General features: G+C 45.9%; 1 protein-coding gene across 3 annotated transcripts in view; it reads left to right on the top strand.

Moving 5' to 3' along the window:
* LOC123746526 (dual specificity tyrosine-phosphorylation-regulated kinase mbk-2) overlaps positions 1-21723 on the top strand; it is a 205957-nt gene that overhangs the window by 39260 nt on the left and 144974 nt on the right. The window contains exon 1 of one of the 3 annotated variants that reach the window (XM_069318311.1): positions 5910-6050. The exons of the other annotated variants lie outside the window; for them this stretch is intronic. The gene's annotated coding sequence lies outside the window, so the exon portion shown is untranslated. Of the gene's footprint in view, positions 1-5909; positions 6051-21723 lie in introns of those variants that run through there. 3 annotated transcript variants of the gene reach the window in all.

Here is a 21723-nt window from a genome sequence, read left to right as displayed (position 1 = left end):
CAGAATCACTTGGAAATTCCACAAAATAGAATCCATCTGCAGCATTACGGAAAATAAGAAGTGATTTTTATTATTTAACTCGTAAGCTTAAACGGGGTGTTAAACGTGTGAGGGAATAAGCTTAAAACGCGGTACTGTCTGGCGTGTGTGTAGCAGTGTTGAGACATTTAATCCATGATGTTGTACCGACAATGAATATGTTAGAGAATTGTGCAATACCGTCTTCAAAGACGAGTATAAGGAGAGGAGACGCAAGCAGCAGACAGATGATACAGGAGACGGGGAGTTCGATAAAGGAACCAGAGAGAGAGAGAGAGAGAGAGAGAGAGAGAGAGAGAGAGAGAGAGAGAGAGAGGAGGTTATAAAAGAACCAATATGACAGGCGACTATACAGGCTAGGAAAATTGGAAGACTTAGACGGTAATAGACAGAAGAACAGGGAACAATGAATAGCAGTAACGAGTGAATAAGGAGCGTTGCAGGAGGAATTAAAGAGTACACTAAGAGAAAGAGATAGGGGGCATAACACAAAAGAAGGACAGGACCCGTAGGAAAGAGGTCAGAAAAACTGAAACCTGAAACTGAGAGACAGAATGGTATCCTTCCTGCGAGTGGAGACGAACTAGGACACCTGCTGGATGTGACGGGAAGATGGGAGAGGAGGTCCTAGAGTGTGGGAGAGCAGGAGGTCCTAGAGTGTGGGAGAGCAGGAGGTCCTAGAGTGTGGGAGAGCAGGAGGTCCTAGAGTGTGGGAGAGCAGGAGGTTCTAGAGTGTGGGAGAGCAGGAGGTCCTAGAGTGTGGGAGAGCAGGAGGTCCTAGAGTGTGGGAGAGCAGGAGGTCCTAGAGTGTGGGAGAGCAGGAGGTCCTAGAGTGTGGGAGAGCAGGAGATCCTAGAGTGTGGGAGAGCAGGAGGTCCTAGAGTGTGGGAGAGCAGGAGGTCCTAGAGTGTGGGAGGGGGAAGATAAGATGCATCAGGGGGGGGTGACTGCGGCGCCAGTAACCCGAGGACAAACAAAACAATAAAAGCAAAAATTCGAACTCAATACTCAACTGAACATCATAACACCCTCTCAAATGGTCTATAAATTAAGGAACCATACACTAGAATTGTCTTCAGAGCTGTAACCACCACATGCCTTGTTAGGAATACATTGTAGCGTTGTTTACGTCGGGTAACTAACTACCCTAACTGTTGCATAATGATATGCAGCAAATGTACTAATGGTTTAGTGGATTTTTGGTATATAGTGCCCAGAGGTGGTTGTTACTGCCATTTAAATTGAGTAGATGCTGTGTGTGTGTGTGTATGTGTAATTACCTAAGTGTAGTTACAGGATAAGAGCTATGCTCGTGGTGTCCCGTCTTCCCAGCACTCTTTGTCATATAACGCTTTGAAACTACTGACGGTCTTGGCCTCCACCACCTTCTCACTTAGCTTGTTCCAACCCTCTACCACTCTGCCAAAAAAAAAACTTTCTAATATTTTGTGTGTGTGTGTGTGTGTGTGTGTGTGTGTGTGTGTGTGTGTGTGTGTGTGTGTGTGGTTGTGTACTCACCTAGTTCTCACCTAGTCGTGCTTGCGGGGGTTGAGCTCTGGCTCTTTGATCCCGCCTCTCAATAACGCTTTGGTTGTTGTGTGTGTGTGTGTGTAGAGACAAGAGAAAAGTAGGCTAAGAGGTGAGAGGGAAAGGAATATGCATGTATCGTGAGAGAGCACATACAAACACACACACACACACACAGAAGAAAGGGTGAACCTAACAAGCGATAACTTAAGAACCAGAACAGCCACTTAGACAAAACAACGTCTCAACACCAGACTGTCAACACTACATAATGGTGACATCAATAATGGAACAAAGCAACCATTTTCCAGTATCAAATTGCCAAATTGCCTCTACCATTAGCTGTGTTCATAGCCACGTTCCGCATATCCGTGACTGAACATATTATTCACGAAATAACATTTTAGACATTGGCATCACATTGAGCACTTGATTGGTGGTGGTGGCAGTTTGTGTTGTTAGATAAATGGTGTAGTTCGTTATTGTCCCAGCGGATGTAAGAGTCATTAATACTGGTATTCCGCCTAAGTAAAGCAGAGACAAGACGTAAGGAACAGTTAGTGGGAGCCGGTCGGCCGAGCGGACAGCACGCTGGACTTGTGATCCTGTGTTCAATCCCAGGCGCCGGCGAGAAACATTTGGCAGAGTTTTCACCCTATGTCCCTGTTACCTAGCAGTAAAATAGGTACCTGGGTGTTAGTCAGCTGTCTCGGGCTGCTTCCAGGGGGTGGAGGCCTGGTCGAGGACCGGGCCGCGGGGACACTAAAAGCCCCGAAATCATCTCAAGATAACCTCAAGATAAGATAGTGGGTCAGCCAGCGGCTGAGGACCCGCGCAGGAATATTTTTACAAAATCAAAAAACAAAGCTAGTCCCCCACCGCTGTGTATGGTCCTACATTAGTGGCTCACACCGTTATTGTCCTACATTAACGGCCCCCACCGTTGTGTAACCCTGCATTAGTGCCCCCTACCACTATGTAAACAGTTCTCCCCCCTTTGCTTGTGTCAGGTACAGAAAGGTTGGGCGCCTAGCGGTCGATCACAGGAAGGTCCGCCACAGCCCAGGACCCGTATAGATAACCACAGTCACTCAGCCCCTGACGCACGGCCGTGCGCAGGAACGCATGACTGACGTACACACACCTTTCACTCTGGTGGCCGGAAACCATAGATACCATGGAAGTAAAGGATCGAAACCTGTGAATGACGCAATGTCCCGAAGCTGAACACAAGTCGTCATAGTGTTTCGGGCTAAATATATCTTGATCGCTTGTGCATCGTTTCGAAGAGAATTTTATATAATGATTAAATCAGCCTGATTGATTTATATAGACGTTTGCTGGGACTGGTGAGAATTCTCCCAAGTCGGTTAAATGGGTGTAGCCTCGTAAGTGTCGATTTTGGTTACTTTAAACCACTTTATTTTTAACGAAAGGGAAATGGAGATATTAGGCTTCACCGTTTGTGAAGCCTATTTGAGGTAACCGGATTGTATTCGGTCGAACAGCGCTTTTCACATTGTTCAATTTTGTGGACAATTTTGTCTACAAAAAATTGGATTGTTTCCCCCAAAAAATGGGTTGTTCCAATTTTTGTGGAACAGGGCCATTGTGTTGACAATTTTCAGAGAGCTTGATAAGCAGAAGTATTTTCAAACTGGCCAATCAAGCAATGTTTCTGATAAATTTAGATAAAAACATTTATTTTGGACTAAAATAGTTTGAGGCTATAAAAGCTGTGGCTTTTGAGGCTGTGTCTAAGGCTATAGTAGAATAATAGAAAAATAGGTAATTGAGAATTATGTAGTTCGTTTATTTGTTAGAATTTCTTTGATCGAGATATTTATAAGAGTGATATTTATATCTCTATTTCGAGATATAAAGCTCGGGCTCTATATCTCGGGCTCGAACTGCCGGTTCGAGCCCGAGCTCGATTGGGGTCGAACCCAATTGGGCTTTAATGGGCTCGAGAAGCCGGAAATTTCAGTTCACAGATTCATTTGTGATCCAATTGTATTTCGTGTTCCATGTATGTCCTTTAGCGTGTATAGTGTATGCCTCAACATACACGCCTTGTCACTGGATCTCTGTATGGCGTCACCATACAGGAACATCCTGTTTGCTAAAAAGGTTCGCTTCTTGGTCCAGTTAACTAGTCAAACGCCTTCCAGCGAATGTCTTTATCAGCCAACAACGTCGCGTATTCGTTTGAAAATTGGCCTTTGTCAAAGCTCTTGTGATGTAGGTCACAGCCCAAAATATTTTAGATACATTGTTAAGGTTTAGCGGCCTGGCTGAGACTCTTGTTGCTTGTATTGGCTCGGCTTGCCTCGTTGTGCTGTTAGTTTTGGCTCGGGTGTGTGTGTATGGGTTTAATCAGGTAGTCGGGTAATTATGAACTTGATCCGGGGGGGGAGGGAGGGAGAGAGAAACGGAGAGAGAGAGAGAGAGAGAGAGAGAAAGACGGAGAGAGAGGGGGGGGTGAGAGAGAGAGAGAGAGAATTCAAGTGAAACTCAAATACATTTAAAAGAAACAAAATACATATATATATAGACATATTTCATACCAGTTTTCCCCCTTGGAAAAAGTAATTTTATTAGAAAGTAACACAAGTGCAGCGGAACTTCATTCTTTAATATTTTTAAAGTGTTTAAGTCTGGGTCATCATCATCTGGGCGATGGACAGACAGATGCAGCCAATTAAGTTTGACTAAAAACTAGTTTTACTAAAACTAAGAAAGAGAAAAACTAAAAGAATAATTCAAGATCCAGTTGATATGCCAAGAATCATTGTAGGGGTCCTGTTGGTAACATGTTAAGTGGTATTCGTTTAACTTGTGCCAACCCTGACCCAACCATGTTACGCGTGTACCCCATAAGAATCTGGGTGCAAAGTTGGGTTACGTAGCCTGAAGTATATGGCCTCCATCCTCGAACAGTCAAACATATCCACGTATAAATACATATATTTGTTTCCTTTGTGGGTGGGGGGAAATTTAATTGTAAGTTTCTTCGTATGCGGATGATGCGTCACAATAACGTGGCTGAAATATGTTGACCAGACCACACACTAGAAAGTGAAGGGACGACAACGTTTCGGTCCGTCCTGGACCATTCTCAAGTCGATGGAGTCCGTCCAGGACGGACCGAAACGTCGTAGTCCCTTCACTTTTCTAGTGTGTGGTCTGGTCAACAAATTTCTTCGTATTTACATTTCTTGTTGAAGCGAACACTAGCGGTTACCATGCATTGATTCCAGGGGTCAAGGTCCCTGCGCTGGAGCCTTGTATTGTTATATTCTGACTTTGAGTGCAGTTGAAAAGTAGGCAAACTCCGATCAATATTCCAGGCGAGAATGCTTGGGTACTTTGAAGAGTAAGATCATTGTGAGTAAGATCATTGTAAGTAAGATCATTGTAAGATCATCTCTTGATCTGAAGGTTCTCATAATTCATGATGCTGAGTTTGCTTTATGTTTGGTAACGTTTGGGGAGGTTTAGTTGCTTGTGGAGCTCTGTGTTTCGTATATTCTGAATCTAGTTTAAGTTCGTTTTTTCCCATATTAAGTAGTTGGATTATATCACTATTAGATGTGCGTTGACCAGTGGGAGACTTTGGTATCTGTTTATAGCCTCTATAACAGAAATACATTCATGATTTTATTACAGTGAACTTAGTAATTTGTTGTATTTTCTTCATTAATATAATATGTAATGTTTGGTTTACAGCAGTGGAAGTTTACATTTGAGTGTTTCCCAGTATTCTAAAGTGTGCTTAAACGGATTTCTGTCCAGTCGGACCATTGGTCACAATATAAGTGTTGTCATATATGACGTGATGGTTTACACTTGGTCTACAAGGGTGTAGTGTCCTCTACAGTATACTCCAACTTCAGGTTCAAAATGTTACTGTGGGAGACCCGTAATAGTGCCGGTGATTCAAGATGATCGTCTGGTGTGAGTCTGTCCAGTTAACCGACCATAGAGAACTGTGACCAACAGCTGTAATATATACACGTCAAAATGGGCTGATTATTATATTAAAGGATTTTGGACAAGTAGCTGGGCGGGTATTCCTAGTCCAGAATATGGAAGACATGAGGTTTCCGTGGCAGATATTAGCGCCTCTAGTGGAAGCTAGAGGATGGTAGAGAGAGAGGAAGAGCCTCGTTCCATCGACATGAGCTCCGTCAGTATCTACAAGAGCATGTCAGAGAGGAGGCTCTTGTGCTAACCTTGCGGCTTAGAGGCAGCGTTCTCAGCGTCCTGGCATGGCTCTGGTGGTGCTGACGAGGCCGCCCTCCAAGCAACAGTTCACGCCCAAGAAGAAGGCGCAGCAGGAACTGGACAAGGGTAAGGTCATGAAGCCACAAGAGGAGGAGAGCACGGTGGGCTCAGCGCTGATGGAGGTCACCCTCAAGATGCTGACCCTTGGACCTCGGGGTCACCCTGCCTTCACCGCCTCGCCCTCACGACGCAAAAAGGTACAGGTAACGAAGGGAATTATCAGGGCGGGAAAGCGCCGAGCCATTGCGACTATATAGCACTGGGAAGGGGTCAGGATTAGGATTTGGGATGGGACGGAGGGAAGGAATGGTGTCCCAGCCACCTGGATGGTCAGGGATTGAACGCCGACTTGCGTGAAGATATACAGATAACGAAGATAATAGTGTCTATTATTTAAAGAATTTATTATAATACCTCAACTGTTTGTTATTTGTGTCATATGTGTCCATGGAAATATATTGGTGTTCATTACTTTCCAAAGCTGAATTTTTGAATTTTGAATTTTTGAATTTTTGAATTTAACGGTAAAAGCTTCGTTGGCCAAGTGTTGTTTATACAGAAATTCTTGTTTATTTCCGCGAGTTGAACAGAAAAACAAATACGCGTTGCCAAGACCTTTATTAATGCTTAATTTAGAATTTATCAAACCACATTTATTTATTATTTATTTTTATTTATTTATTTATGCATATACAAGAAGGTACATTGAGATTGTGAGGATACATAATATGGTAATTACAATTTTGTAAAGCCACTAGTACGCGCAGCGTTTCGGGCAGAATATATTTCTTATATGTAGCCTAATCTAATGGGTGCATTCATCACCCCCCCCCCCCGCCACCATCCCCCCAACAACCCCCACCCCCTCCCACCACCCTCCACAACCCCCCATGACCCCCCCCCCTCACCCCCGGAAAAAAATCGTTGCCAGAGACTGACGTACTGCAGTATGACGATTGAATTTTACACTTATTATTATGATATTATGCAGAAACTGTCTATATGAATAATAATTTTTGCAGATCGCAGTTAACTTGATTTAACTGGAGGAGGTTAAGTTATTTATCTTACATGAGTTGAGCTTAAGCTCAACTCCCTGTAAGCACACTTGTGTTAGCTGATGAGTGCTCTTATTGAATTATTTTATCTGTATTTTCTCTTTCGCAGGTGAGTGGGGGTGTTTAGCGAGCAGTCTGGTAAGTGTCCGGTGACTGGCGCTGTTGTGTGAGGCATTATATGGTGGGTGTCCGGTGACTGGCGCTGTTGCGTGAGGCATTATATGGTGGGTGTCCGGTGTCTGGCGCTGTTGTGTGAGGCATTATATGGTGGGTGTCCGGTGACTGGCACTGTTGTGTGAGGCATTATATGGTGGGTGTCCGGTGACTGGCGCTGTTGTGTGAGGCATTATATGGTGGGTGTCCGGTGTCTGGCGCTGTTGTGTGTGGCATTATATGGTGGGTGTCCGGTGACTGGCGCTGTTGTGTGTGGCATTATATGGTGGGTGTCCGGTGTCTGGCGCTGTTGTGTGTGGCATTATATGGTGGGTGTCCGGTGCAATTGAGAAAGATTCCGACCTGTTTACATTCACCTCTGCCGTCATTCAGACATCTGGGCATCACTAGTATGAGTCTGTTCACCCCAATAGTATAAATATAGACTATCGGTGACTCGAACAGGGCGTCCAAATGACTAGCTTCGAATCACAGCAGTGTGTGCATTTACAAAATTTAAGATAAAATAATTTTGTTTTTATATGGAAGTGTGTGTGTGTGTATTCACCTAGTTGTATTCACCTAGTTGTGTTTGCGGGGGTTGAGTTTTGCTTTTTCGGCCCACCTCTCAACTGTCAATCAACTGTGTGTGTGGGGGGGGCCGAGGGAGCCGGTGGCTGAGCGGACAGAACACTGGACGCATGATCCTGTGATCCCGTGTTCGATCCCGGGCGCCGACGAGAAACAATGGCCAGAGTTTCTTTCACCCTGATGCTCCCCTGTTACCACGCAATAAATAGATACCTAGGAGTTATAGTCAGCTGTCACGGGCTGCTTCCTGGGGGTGGAGCCCTGGTCGAGGACCGGGCCGCGGGGGGCACTAAGCCCCGAAATTATCTCAAGATAGCCTCAAGATAGAGGGAGGAATTTCCTGGTGCCAGGGAGGAGGAAGGAGAAGGTACTGAGGGTAGAGATGACCTCGTCTGGGAACCAGTATCTGTCAGCTGGCCTCTAGGAACTGCTACTGATGACACAGCGGCAACGTGCCTGTGTGATATCCTATTATAGTCGTGATGTTCTATTATAGTCGGTGTGATATCTTATTATAGTCGGTGTGATATCCTATTATAGTCGGTGTGATATTCTATTATAGTCGTGATATCTTATTATAGCCGGTGTGATATCTTATTATAGTCGTGATATTCTATTATAGTCGGTGTGATATTCTATTATAGTCGGTGTGATATTCTATTATAGTCGTGATATCCTATTATAGTCGGTGTGATGTCCTATTATAGTCAGGGGGGGGGGGACCCAGGATATTAACCCACGACTCATGTCTACCTCCGGGGGTACCTGTGTTAATTACTAGGTGAACAGGTGCATCAGATGAAAGGAAAAATATACCCTCAACTATCGCTATCCTGCATGACTCGAACCCGGGACCTATCGGTGGTGTATTGACTACGGATTTCCAATACGGCGTGTCCAAAATTTTTGTATATACAAAGTTCATTTTTGTATGGAACGTAAATATAACATTACACGTATACATTACATTACATTGACATTAACATTACACGTAAATATAACATATAACAAATATAACATTATTACATTACATTAAAAATATATGCAGGCGATGAGTCACAATTACGTGGCTGAAGTACAATCGACTTGAGAATGGTCCAGGACGGACCGAAACGTCGTCGTCCCTTCAATTTCTAGTGTGTGGTCTGGTCAACATTAAAAAGGGTATTAAATTATTAAAAGGTATTAAAAGGGCATTAAAAAGTTACATAACACGTAAAGTCATTGACAAAAGTGGTATGACTCTGTCATTCCTGAGAGAGCACAGGTGTTTGAAGTCATGATTACAGGTAAACTTAGGATGATTTGACATATATTTAGTTTTTTTGAAGAGATGATGAGCAATTTTGAGACATAATTCTTCTTGGTATTTGTAAGACATTTTTTTTTTTGCTTTTTTTCGTGGATGATGGCTTTTGAAGGTGGTTAGGTTGTTAGGGCTTAGCTCAACAAGTGTGGGTACTAACTGGGTATTATGTGGTGGTGCTTGTCATGGTGAGTTACGGTGATGTTGTCAAGGGTTAGTCATGAGGTACGGTGACAGTGTCAAGCGTTAGTCATGAGTTACGGTGATGTTGTCAAGTGTCAGTCATGAGGTACGGTGACGTGTCAAACAATCTATCGATCCGATGTCTATTACATCTCCCGATAATTTATCCTATAAATTAACTGTTTTTCCAAAATAGTGATTAAAGTGTCACTCTCCAGGGCGGGAGTGTGCCCTTGGGGTACCATGGGTGCCCACAGGTGCCCCCAGGTGGTCCTAGATGCCCACAGGTGGTCCTAGATGCCCATAGGTGATCTAGGTTAGGGATAGGTGCCTAGTCAATTCTCTCTGGCTAGGATACGAACCCAGACTGAATCGGTCGCTAAGCGCGGAATGGCTATTACCACTATGCCAACCATCAACAGTTTCCTAACTCCCAAGTATCTATTACTGTGATCAGAGACATCAGGTGAAAGCAAACGAGCACAATCGTCTCCATCCCGGAAATCGAACCCCGGGATCCTCGTGTGTGTGTAAGCCGAGGATGTAACCCACTTCGCTACGGCACCCACGAATAGCAATTTTGTACAACTCGATTTTTATATTTACAACCACTAATCAATAACATTTATATTTGATTTTATAAGTGACTTGAGAACACCTAACCTACGCCTCTCATAATATTCCCATATTGTAATTATATTTGAGAGAAATTTTAAAAACAAAAAACGTTAGAGATGAATCCGTCTTGGAGTCGGCCGCTCAGGCTCCTACACGAACGCAGCGCCGAGGAAGGACACGTTGTCAGTTGACCGTCGACCTTCACCGCAGTAGGACCTGCTCTGGGTCCCCAAGTGAAAGCTGCTGGATATGTATACATCAGGGGCCAGATTGACGAAGAAGTTACGCAAGCATTTACGAACCTGGGGCCAGCTTCACGAAGCACTTACGAACCTGGGGCCAGATTCACGAAGCAGTTACGCAAGCATTTACGAACCTGGGGCCAGTTTCACGAAGAAGTTACGCACACACTTACGAACCTGGGGCCAGATTCACGAAGCAGCTACGCGAGCACTTACGAACCTGGGGCCAGATTCACGAAGCAGTTACGGAAACACTTACGAATCTGGGGCCAGATTCACGAAGCAGTTACGCAAACACTTACGAACCTGGGGCCAGATTCACGAAGCAGTTGCGCGAGCACTTACGAACCTGTCCATCTTTTCTCAATCTTTGGCGGCCTTGTTTACAATTATTAAACAGTTAATGAGCTCCGAAGCACCAGGAGGCTGTTTATAACAATAACAACAGTTGATTGGCAAGTTTTCATGCTTGTAAACTGTTTGACGGCTTTGGTTACATTTATTAAACAGTTTACAAGCATGAAAACTTGCCAATCAACTGTTGTTATTGTTATAAACAGCCTCCTGGTGCTTCGGAGCTCATTAACTGTTTAATAATTGTAAACAAAGCCGCCAAAGATTGAGAAAAGATAGACAGGTTCGTAAGTGCTTGCGTAACTGCTTCGTGAATCTGACCTCAGGCCGCTTATGCCTATAAGAACGATTTTCTCGCTATATGGGTCGTTTCACTGTACCCCGGCTGTATTTTGAAGGGCTTGCTAACTACCCCTGGAGTAGTTAGCTGATTCAGCGAGGGAATATTGACATGTTTGACGGTGTCACGGTCAAACAGGTTCTATTGAGGACGAGGTTGGCAAATATTCTTACGTCCACACACACCACTTGAACTGGTTGTTAGACCTTCGGGCTTGTTAACTGTAGGATCGTTATTCGATCTTCGAGGGTACAATTCCTTGGGCGCCATTCCTTGTCCTCGTGTCCCAGCTCCTTGTCCTCGTGTCCCAGCTCCTTGTCCTCGTGTCTCAGCTCCTTGTCCTCGTGTCCCAGCTCCTTGTCCTCGTGTCCCAGCTCCTTGTCCTCGTGTCCCAGCTCCTTGTCCTCGTGTCCCAGCTCCTTGTCCTCGTGTCCCAGCTCCTTGTCCTCATATCCCAGCTCCTTGTCCTCGTATCCCAGCTCCTGGTCCCCATGTCTCTTCCAAATGTTGTAAAACCATACTGGCTTAGTAATCTTTCCTGATAACAGCCTCGCGATGATGTGATGACCATTCTTAAACGATCTAAGAGAAGCAGGCGATGAGTCACAGTGGCTGAAGTATGTTGACCAGACCACACACTAGAAGGTGAAGGGACGACGACGTTTCGGTCCGTCCTGGACCATTCTCAAGTCGATTGCGATCAAGTCGAAGATGTGGGCGGGTCGCCCCCCTGTTCTAGTCTTGAGGGAGGGTGATTAATGTTGTAAAATACATTATAATTTATAACAACACAACATGCGGATGTATAATGTTGTCAATTAACACAATTATGGTTGAGAGGCGACTATGATGTAGGGTTGTGAAGGTCGACAGGAGAGTGGACCTGGAATCTAGTCCTGTGTACTTCCCCTTCCTTGTGTGTGTGTGTCTGAACACGGACAAGGTCGCCGTTCGAATCCCCCCCTCTCACACTCCCCTCCCCCTCCTCCTGGCAATGTTCCTGGGTCCAGATTCACGAAGCAGTTACGCAAGCACTTACGAACCTGTCCATCTTTTCCTAATCTTTGGCGGCTTTGTTTACAATTATTAAACAGTTAATGAGTTCCGAAGCACCAGGAGGCTGTTTATAACAATAACAACAGTTGATTGGCAAGTTTTCATGCTTGTAAACTGTTTAATAAATGTAAACAAAGCCGTCAAAGATTGAGGAAAGATGTACACGTTCGTAAGTGCTTGCGTAACTGCTTCGTGAATCTGACCTTAGGTTTGTATATAGAAGAATGGCCCAATCAGGGATATCATAGATACCTGGATCATCATACATACCTGGAGCACCGTAGATGGTGGGTGTATCGCCACACCTCTATAGAGAGAGGTGTACCAGAGAGGACATGATCACGGCATACAAAATACTGAGCGGAGAAAGATAAGGAAGAAACAATGCCAGATTGTTCACGGTTGGTGAACAGTTAGCGTGCACTGTAGGTCACAAGTGATCACCAGGTACAAGAGGTCAGACTGTGACCTCTTAAGACACTATCCGGACAGGTTGGTAAGGGGTCAGTCAAGACTGTCAACCTGTCAACTAATAGATCCAGACCAAATATCTACGTTTTCTATGCATGGGACTCGATAGGTTAAGTGGGTTGTCTGGGTTTGCACGTTGTTGGTTAGGTGTAAACAAAACAGTCCTAAAATAGCATGTCTTTTATATTTTTAACGTCTACAAGGAACAGCAGGCAACAGCAGGCAACAGGTGCAGGGAACAGCAGGCAACAGGTGCAGGGAACAGCAGGCAACAGGTGCAGGGAACAGCAGGCAACAGCAGGCAACAGCAGGCAACAGGTGCAGGGAACAGCAGGCAACAGGTGCAGGGAACAGCAGGCAACAGGTGCAGGGAACAGCAGGCAACAGGTGCAGGGAACAGCAGGCAACAGGTGCAGGGAACAGCAGGCAACAGGTGCAGGGAACAGCAGGCAACAGGTGCAGGCAACAGCAGGCAACAGGTGCAGGGAACAGCAGGCAACAGGTGCAGGGAACAGCAGGCAACAGGTGCAGGGAACAGCAGGCAACAGCAGGCAACAGGTGCAGGGAACAGCAGGCAACAGGTGCAGGGAACAGCAGGCAACAGGTGCAGGGAACAGCAGGCAACAGGTGCAGGGAACAGCAGGCAACAGGTGCAGGGAACAGCAGGCAACAGGTGCAGGGAACAGCAGGCAACAGGTGCAGGGAACAGCAGGCAACAGGTGCAGGGAACAGCAGGCAACAGGTGCAGGGAACAGCAGGCAACAGGTGCAGGGAACAGCAGGCAACAGGTGCAGGGAACAGCAGGCAACAGGTGCAGGGAACAGCAGGCAACAGGTGCAGGGAACAGCAGGCAACAGGTGCAGGGAACAGCAGGCAACAGGTGCAGGGAACAGCAGGCAACAGGTGCAGGGAACAGCAGGCAACAGGTGCAGGGAACAGCAGGCAACAGGTGCAGGGAACAGCAGGCAACAGGTGCAGGGAACAGCAGGCAACAGGTGCAGGGAACAGCAGGCAACAGGTGCAGGGAACAGCAGGCAACAGGTGCAGGGAACAGCAGGCAACAGGTGCAGGGAACAGCAGGCAACAGCAGGCAACAGGTGCAGGGAACAGCAGGCAACAGGTGCAGGGAACAGCAGGCAACAGGTGCAGGGAACAGCAGGCAACAGGTGCAGGGAACAGCAGGCAACAGGTGCAGGGAACAGCAGGCAACAACTGAAGGGGCGGTGTTCTCCCTAGAAAGATATATGAACAAGCGAGCATCAAGTTACATCAGACTTCCAGTAAGACATGTCACTCTGCACCAGAATTCACCCACCAAACATTTACGAAACCTCTACATCTGTCCTTAACGATAGCGGCTTTTGTAGGACTTGTAAATACCTCATGCCTCCTTGGTTCCGCCATGGGTGGAGTCCTCTGAATAATACATGGATTGCAAGAAAGAAATCTTTAAATCTGTTCAGGCCTCGTAGCTTCAAGGAAGTCTCACGAAAGCAAAATGCATTTTCTACGAAGAATGTGATGCCTTAACATCCTCCTCGTCATCTCCGGAGCTCCAGGGAGACCTTGACCCGCAGGCGTATACCACGTGAGGTATACTTAGTATACTCTTGTTGGTCTACATTCAGTCTCTAAGACATGTCGACGCTCCGGCCATCAGTAATACATGATGTCACGGCTTGTATGGTCACACACACACCTGTCAGGCCAGATGTGTAGCCAGAGGTCTTATAGCCACCCACGCCGCCCACACACACACATGGCCGCCTGTGTTATACATGCCGCCCACGCCCGCCCACGGGCCATTCTCTGAGGGCCTCGGGTGTGGTGCAGTGCATGTGTCTGGTAGACGTTTCTGGGTCACTGTGATCTCCAGTCATTGATTTTACATGTAATGTCCCCCAGTACACAACTGACTCCCCCAGCAGCACACACCTGACTCCCCCAGCACACACACACACACCTGACTCCCAGCACACACATCAGGGGGCCAGATTCACGAAGCAGTTACGCTAGCACTTACGGACGTGTACATCCTTCCTCAATCTTTGACGGCTTTGGTTACATTTATTAAACAGTTTACAAGCATGAAAACTTGCCAATCAGCTGTTGTTATTGTTATAAACAGCCTCCTGGTGCTTCGGAGCTCATTAACTGTTTAATAATTGTAAACAAAGCCGCCAAAGATTGAGGAAAGACGTACACGTTCGTAAGTGCTTGCGTAACTGCTTCGTGAATCTGGCCCCTTATGTGTGTAGTGTTGAAAAGTTCCTCATATAGGTAGAGTTCTCTCTCATCGTCCCTGTTGCAACTCTGCTTTTCAACGGGGTTATTTTGCACTTCCTGCCATGCCTCCTGGTCTCTTGTGGGGTTAATTCCGTGAGAAGGGTTCGAACCTGGCCACTAATATTTCCCCAAATGTCAATAATTATATATATCCATGTCAGCCACTTCTCCAATGTGCCAAGTCGATGATTTACCAAGAAACTTCACAGCTACAAGGTTGTTATTGTTATAAACAAACTCGTATAGTGATTCGGAGCTCTTGAAAATGTTTAATTCAAGTAAAGAAAGCTCTCGTGATTGAGGAAAGATGCACAGGTTTCGTAAATGAACTGTTTAAATGCTTTGGACCATTCTCAACCTTCAGTAAAGAAACAGTCGAAAAGTCGACTGTTTCAGGATATTGAGACACTGGCCTCCTCCCCCAGGCACACACACTAGGCCAGGGACGAGCGTTCGAGTCCATTGCATTGCTACTAATACTTCCTCCCTGATATACGTCTTCGTGAGGATACTGAGCTGTAGGATAGCTAGGATAACAGGCTGTAGGATAGCTGGGATAACAGGACTGGGATAACAAGGATAGGATGGAGGAAAGGACTGGTCTCTAACCACCTCCCAGGAAACCCAACTACCATTTTTTTAATAAATTAAATTGTAATAAGTTAAATTAACATTGTACTCGAGTTGTTTAAAGTGTGTGTGGGACCCTCGGGGATCGAGCTCAGAGCCGCAAGATCGTCGCTCTACCGACCACTCCAAGTGACTGGTCAATAATATAAAAGTTTTTTTTGCTAATTACGAACTTCTGATGAGTTGAAGGTGGAGATTTAATATATTGGAACTCTGATGTTCTAATTTCTATCTTCGAATTGGGCACCAAATTTCAAGTCTGAAATAGGGAAGAATTGGCCACGGAGTGTGTGTGTGGCCACGGAGGGGGTGTGTGGCCACGGAGTGTGTGTGTGGCCACGGAGTGTGTGTGTGGCCACGGAGTGTGTGTGTGTGGCCACGGAGAGTGTGGAGGTTGGAGGTGTGCCAAGGAAAGTCTGGCCCGCTGCCAGAGAGGGTGTCTAAGATGCCTTGTCTGGAATAATGCTACGGATTCGGGGCTGTGTCCAAGGGGGCTGTCTCCAAGGGTGCTGTGTCCAAAGGTGTTGTGTCCAAAGGTGCTGAGTCCAAGGGGTGGGGAGGAGGGGTGCATTTAGGTGTAGACTATCGACCTATATGTGTGACGATCCTCACAGACTCTAGCTCCTGTCCTACGGCTTTTGCGGTACTCCATTCGTATATACACAGGTATTGTGAGGGCATGTGTGTTCCAAGATCCCTTATTTAGCAGCGCCTTACACGCGTTAATTCGTATTTTTAACGAGACCATTCCGTCAAATTGGCGGTGTCTTAGTAACAGTTAAATCACCGGAATATTGGCGATTTAGGGGGGTTTATGTCGGTGTGTTTCTGGTAAGGCGAAATCATTGTGGTTTTTACGGAGCGTCGTTAGTGAGAACGGCTGGAAATGGACGTTATGTCACTTTTAGTCAGCATGGCATGGTGTCGACAGCCAGGGTCCCTGGCATGGTGTCGACAGCCAGGGTGCCTGGCATGGTGTCGACAGCCAGGGTGCCTGGCATGGTGTCGACAGCCAGGGTGCCTGGCATGGTGTCGACAGCCAGGGTGCCTGGCATGGTGTCGACAGCCAGGGTGCCTGGCATGGTGTCGACAGCCGTGGTGTGGGGACCCGTGTAACACCGACAAACACATCGACGGTGCCAAAGCCGATCACAGAGCGATTATTGCTATGGTCTCCTGTGTCCGTTTCCAAGAGAGCCGCTCTTGTCCGGGTCACTCACTCTTCACCTGTCGAGGAGGACTTAGCAGTGCCAGTCATGTTGAAAGAGCAGCTTTAATGCCACAGACAATTGCTCATAAATGCTTAACCGTGACAAAATTTGCATTCCTGAAGTGCAACATAGGCTGAAAAAAAAAAGTTCCAAATGTAAAGCCTCGACCAGGAGACCAGGTAGAGGACCGGGCCGCGGGGACGCTAAGCCCCGAAATCATCTCAAGATAAGCATTGTCCTACAAAGAACGTCGCTTTTCGCACGTATGCGTCACCTAAAGCCAAAAAAACGTCGTACTAGAAAATGGAAGCGGCTGGCGAAAGTGACGTACTGTCCCGTTTTCTGTAGTGGGTCCTCTGGTAGGTTAGGAGAGACTACTTTAAATTGACCGTTTTCTTGACGATAGGAAACCTTAGGAAGACGGGCTGAATGTTGACAGCTGTCTGTCAACTTGTACATAGTGTTTCTCTAGCATTAGTTCTGTCAGCACGCCTGACAGCGCTTGGCCAGTCGACGACACGGGTGATACCACTCCCCCAGAGTGGAGTGTGATGTTTGGGCTGCTCACACTATCAGCTGTCAGCGTTGGAGAGCGGCCGTCAGCGTTGGAGAGCGGCCGTCAGCGTTTGAGAGCGGCTGTCAGCGTTTGAGAGCGGCTGTCAGCGTTTGAGAGCGGCTGTCAGCGTTTGAGAGCGGCTGTCAGCGTTGGAGAGCGGCTGTCAGCGTTGAAGAGCGGCTGTCAGCGTTTGAGAGCGGCTGTCAGCGTTGGAGAGCGGCTGGAAACTAGAATATCTGACTTTGATGCCCCTCGAGTTATCAAGGCTATCAGACGCCTCGTATTCCTACTGCTTCTTCACCTCCATCTCCACCCACACTGATGACAGTCCATACTGTAAGGTATAACTAGAGAAAGAGACAGGGATAGAGGGGATAGAGAGACAGCTAGACAGAGAGAGGCAGAGCCAGAGAGGGGGACAGAGAAAGCACTAGCGAGAGAATTGCAAGATTCCATCCCCTTCAGTGTAGCCACGTCAGAGAGAGAGGGTCTGATGGTGAGATATTCACAGCCCCGGACCACCTCCACCACCATCCCAGGGGCCAGGGTAAGCCTGACTAAGGCTTGTCTTTCACAGTAGGCTGTCGGGTACTTGGTGAAGAGTTCCTGTCATCCTATTGACCGTGGGGCTTCATCAACGCCCCACTCCCCGCCCCCAATGATAACCTAGGTTAACAGTTATCTTGATCCCAGGATCAATATAACCTCCCTGAGGAAATCTTACTTGCGTCTTGGGTCTGAGACACGAGGATGATAGATAATGCTGAACTTAAGTGGCTTCTTATATGGCTTCAAGAAATATATTTTGCTGGTTTGAGCTGAGTTCCCCTCCTAAGATGAATCAAATATTAGTCACGTTATTGATTTGATTGATAAATGAAGATTAAGCCACCCAAGTGGCATGGGCATGAATAACCCGTAATGATATTGTTTGGCCATTTGTAATAATATATATGACTATGGGTTAAGGTGAGGCTTTGTTGATCTTGCCTCCGGGGGGAGCCGGTCGGCCGAGCGGACAGCACGCTGGACTTGTGATTCTGTGGTCCTGGGTTCGATCCCAAGCGCCGGTGAGAAACAATGGGCAGAGTTTCTTTTATCCTATGCCCCTGTTACCTAGCAGTAAAATAGGTACCTGGGTGTTAGTCAGCTGTCACGGGCTGCTTCCTGGGGGTTGAGGCCTGGTCGAGGACCGGGCCGCGGGTACACTAAAAGCCCCGAAACCATCTCAAGATAACCTCAAGATAAGATTGCCATTGGAGCGTCCTTCATGCTTAACCTCTTGCCGTTCCTGTAATCCAGAAACTGCTATGTGGAATACCTATTTCAGAATAGTTTAGTTTAGGCTCCTCTCTTCACGAAGAGGAATACATTTTCTTTAATGATAAATACAGAAATAATTTGTAAATACCGTTGTATTTACAATGTACCATTGTGCTTGCAGATTTATTTCAAAATATTCGACTTGGTATGAATATGTTGATTCTGCAAAAGCATGTATGAGGATGTGAATTATGAGAGGGGTGTTGTACGGGGACATTATATTTAAATAGACTTAAATTGATTTAAATATAATTTAAATAGTATGTTAATGGTGTTCGAGCATGTATGAAAGTGTTCGAGCATGTATGAAAGTGTTCGAGCATGTATGAAAGTGTTCGAACATGTATGAAAGTGTTCGAACATGTATGAAAGTGTTCGAACATGTATGAAAGTGTTCGAACATGTATGAAAGTGTTCGAACATGTATGAAAGTGTTCGAACATGTATGAAAGTTTTCGAGCATGTATGAAAGTGTTAAAACATGTATGAAATCCTCCAAAACTCATGAGGAAGATTAAGACAGAGGAAGATAGTATGAGGCTACAAGATGACCTAGACAAACTGAAGGAATGGTTCAGCAAATGGCTATTAAAGTTCAACCCAGGTAAATGTAAGGTAATGAAACTAGGCGGTGGAAATTAGGAGGCCAGACACAGGATACCGAATGGGAGATGAAGTCCTTCATGAAACGGACAGAGAGAAAGATCTAGGAATTATCACACCAAAGCTGTCTCCTGAAGCCCACATCAAAAGAATAACATCAGCGGCGTATGCGAGGCTGGCTAACATCAGAACTGCCTTCAGGAACCTGTGTAAGGAATCTTTCAGAACCTTGTATACCACATACGTAAGACCAATCCTGGAGTATGCGGCCCCAGCATGGAGCCCGTACCTTATCAAGCACAAGACGAAGCTGGAGAAAGTTCAGAGGTATGCCACAAGGCTAGTCCCAGAACTAAGAGGCATGAGTTACGAGGAAAGGCTGCACCTCACGGCTCTGGAAGATAGAAGAGCTAGGGAAGACATGCTCACCACATAAAATTATCGGGAATTGACAGGGTAGACAAGGATGGATTATTTAACACTGGTGGCACACGAACAAGGGAACACAGGTGGAAGCTGAGTACCCACATGAGCCACAGAGACGTTAGAAATGACCTTTCAGTGTCTGAGTAGTTAGTAAATGGAATACATTAGGCAGTGATGTGGTGGAGGCTGACTCCATACACAGTTTCAAGTGTAGATATGATAGAGCCCAGTAGGCTCGGGAATCTGTACACCAGTTGATTGACAGTTGAGAGGCGGGACCAAAGAGCCAAAACTCAACCCCCGCAAGCACAACTAGGTGAGTACAAGCATACATGAAGAAGCAGCAAGCGGTTCGGACTATCGTCTTAAATTCTGTACCCTGGCTACAGCCTCTTGCTAAAAATAGGACTACTACCCTAGGCCCTGGCCTCATTTTTACCCCCCCCCCCCTCTCCCTCCTGTGTGTGTGTGTGTGTGTGTGTGTGTGTGTGTGTGTGTGTGTGTGTGTGTGTGTGTGTGTGTGTGTGTACTCACCTAGTTGTGTTTGCGGGGGTTGAGCTCTGGCTCTTTGGTCCCGCCTCTCAACTGTCAATCAACAGGTGTACAGGTTCCTGAGCCTACTGGGCTCTTATCATATCTACACTTGAAACTGTGTATGGAGTCAGCCTCCACATATAAATATAATAAAAATAAATATATATATAAATATAAAATATATATATATATATATATATATATATATATATATATATATATATATATATATATATATAATATATATAATATATATATTATAAAAATACAAATTATACCTGAAACCCTCTATAATATTTTGTATTAATACAAAATATTACAAAAGACGAAGTCATTATGATGTACAGCTGTACCGAGATACAGGTCTGGATCTCTCAAACTGTTAGGGCCAGCATGTAAGCTTAAAAATTCATTGACAATTTAAACAAGTAATTACGAAACCTCTACATCTTTCCTCAATCATGGCAGTGTTGTTTATAGTTTTTTAAAGGTTATTGCACTTGTCTGTTCCATAATCTGGGAAAAAACGTAAAATGGAATCGAAAGGAAATTTTATTTTTGTGTTTTGAAGAAGGGCGGGAGTTCTGGGGCCAGATTCACGAAGCAGTTACGCAAGCACTTACGAATCTGTCCATCTTTTCTCAATCTTTGGCGGCTTTGTTTACAATTATTAAACAGTTAATGAGCTCGGAAGCACCAGGAGGCTGTTTATAACAATAACAACAGTTGTTTGGCAAGTTTTCATGCTTGTAAACTGTTTAATAAATGTAACCAAAGCCGTCAAAGATTGAGGAAAGATGGACACGTTCGTAAGTGCTTGTGTAACTGCTTCGTGAATCTGGCCCCAGGAAGAGACCGCGGGCAGTTCTAGAAGGAAGTGTTGGTCAGTTGGTCTAGAGTAAAGAAGTCTGGTGACAGGCTCAGTCACCGTGGTGATAAAACAAGACCAGACAGGTCATGAAGATAATTTACGAGAGGGTCTAGAGCCAAGATAAAGCAGCTCCCCCCACCCCCCCCCTCTCACAGTGCAGTTTCCTTGAGGGTAATTACTTTACCCCCCTCCCCTTCTCCCATCCTCCCCTATTCATCACTATCCTCCTCCCTCCCCCTTGCTCTTCCTCAAGGACTTCCTTCCCTCACTTTCTCTCTCACTTCTTTCTCAACGTCTCTCTTAGATTTATGGTCATTTCAAAAAAACTTTTTTGTGTTGTAACACCACTATAATTGTAAAACCCCTACACACACCCAGTTCACGGTTGAGAGGCGGGACCAAAGAGCCAGAGCTCAACCCCTGCAAGCACAATTAGGTGAGTACCCCCCCCCCCACACCCCCACACACCCCCCCCACACCCCCACATCCACACACAATATAAACATCAAAACACCAGCCAGCCTTCAGCAACTCGTATAGAAACAGCACCGCCAAAACTCCAGGACTTTGTTGACAAATGATATAGTTCCAGAATATCAATTTACTGCGAGAAAGCTGTTAATGCTTAACGGTCTTGTGATACAATGGACGTCTTCTAGTGTAACTACCATCAACCAAATAATCTCTAACCACCACTAACTACACCCCCCCTTAAGCAACGCTGCACCACCACTACCACCACCTCCACCACCTCCACCACTACCACCACCATCACTACCACCATTGCTACACATCACAGCAGACAATAGCACATGTCATGAAACCTTTTGGGACGCCAACATAATTGGATTTTTCAGTGTGGCGTGAAGAGCAGCAGTTATGAGAGTGTCCTGGGAGGAATGTCTCCACACACGCGCGCGCATACACACACACACACACACACACACACACACACACACACACACACACACACACACACACACACACACACACACACACACTTGCGACAATGTTGTCATAACCTTGCCACAACCTTGCCACAATATTGCCACAACTGT

Source organism: Procambarus clarkii, chromosome 90 (genome assembly GCF_040958095.1).
Source record: "Procambarus clarkii isolate CNS0578487 chromosome 90, FALCON_Pclarkii_2.0, whole genome shotgun sequence".
Classification (NCBI taxonomy): Eukaryota; Metazoa; Arthropoda; class Malacostraca; order Decapoda; family Cambaridae; genus Procambarus; species Procambarus clarkii.
Note: the sequence above shows the minus strand (reverse complement) of the source record. Positions and strands in the feature narration are given on the sequence as shown.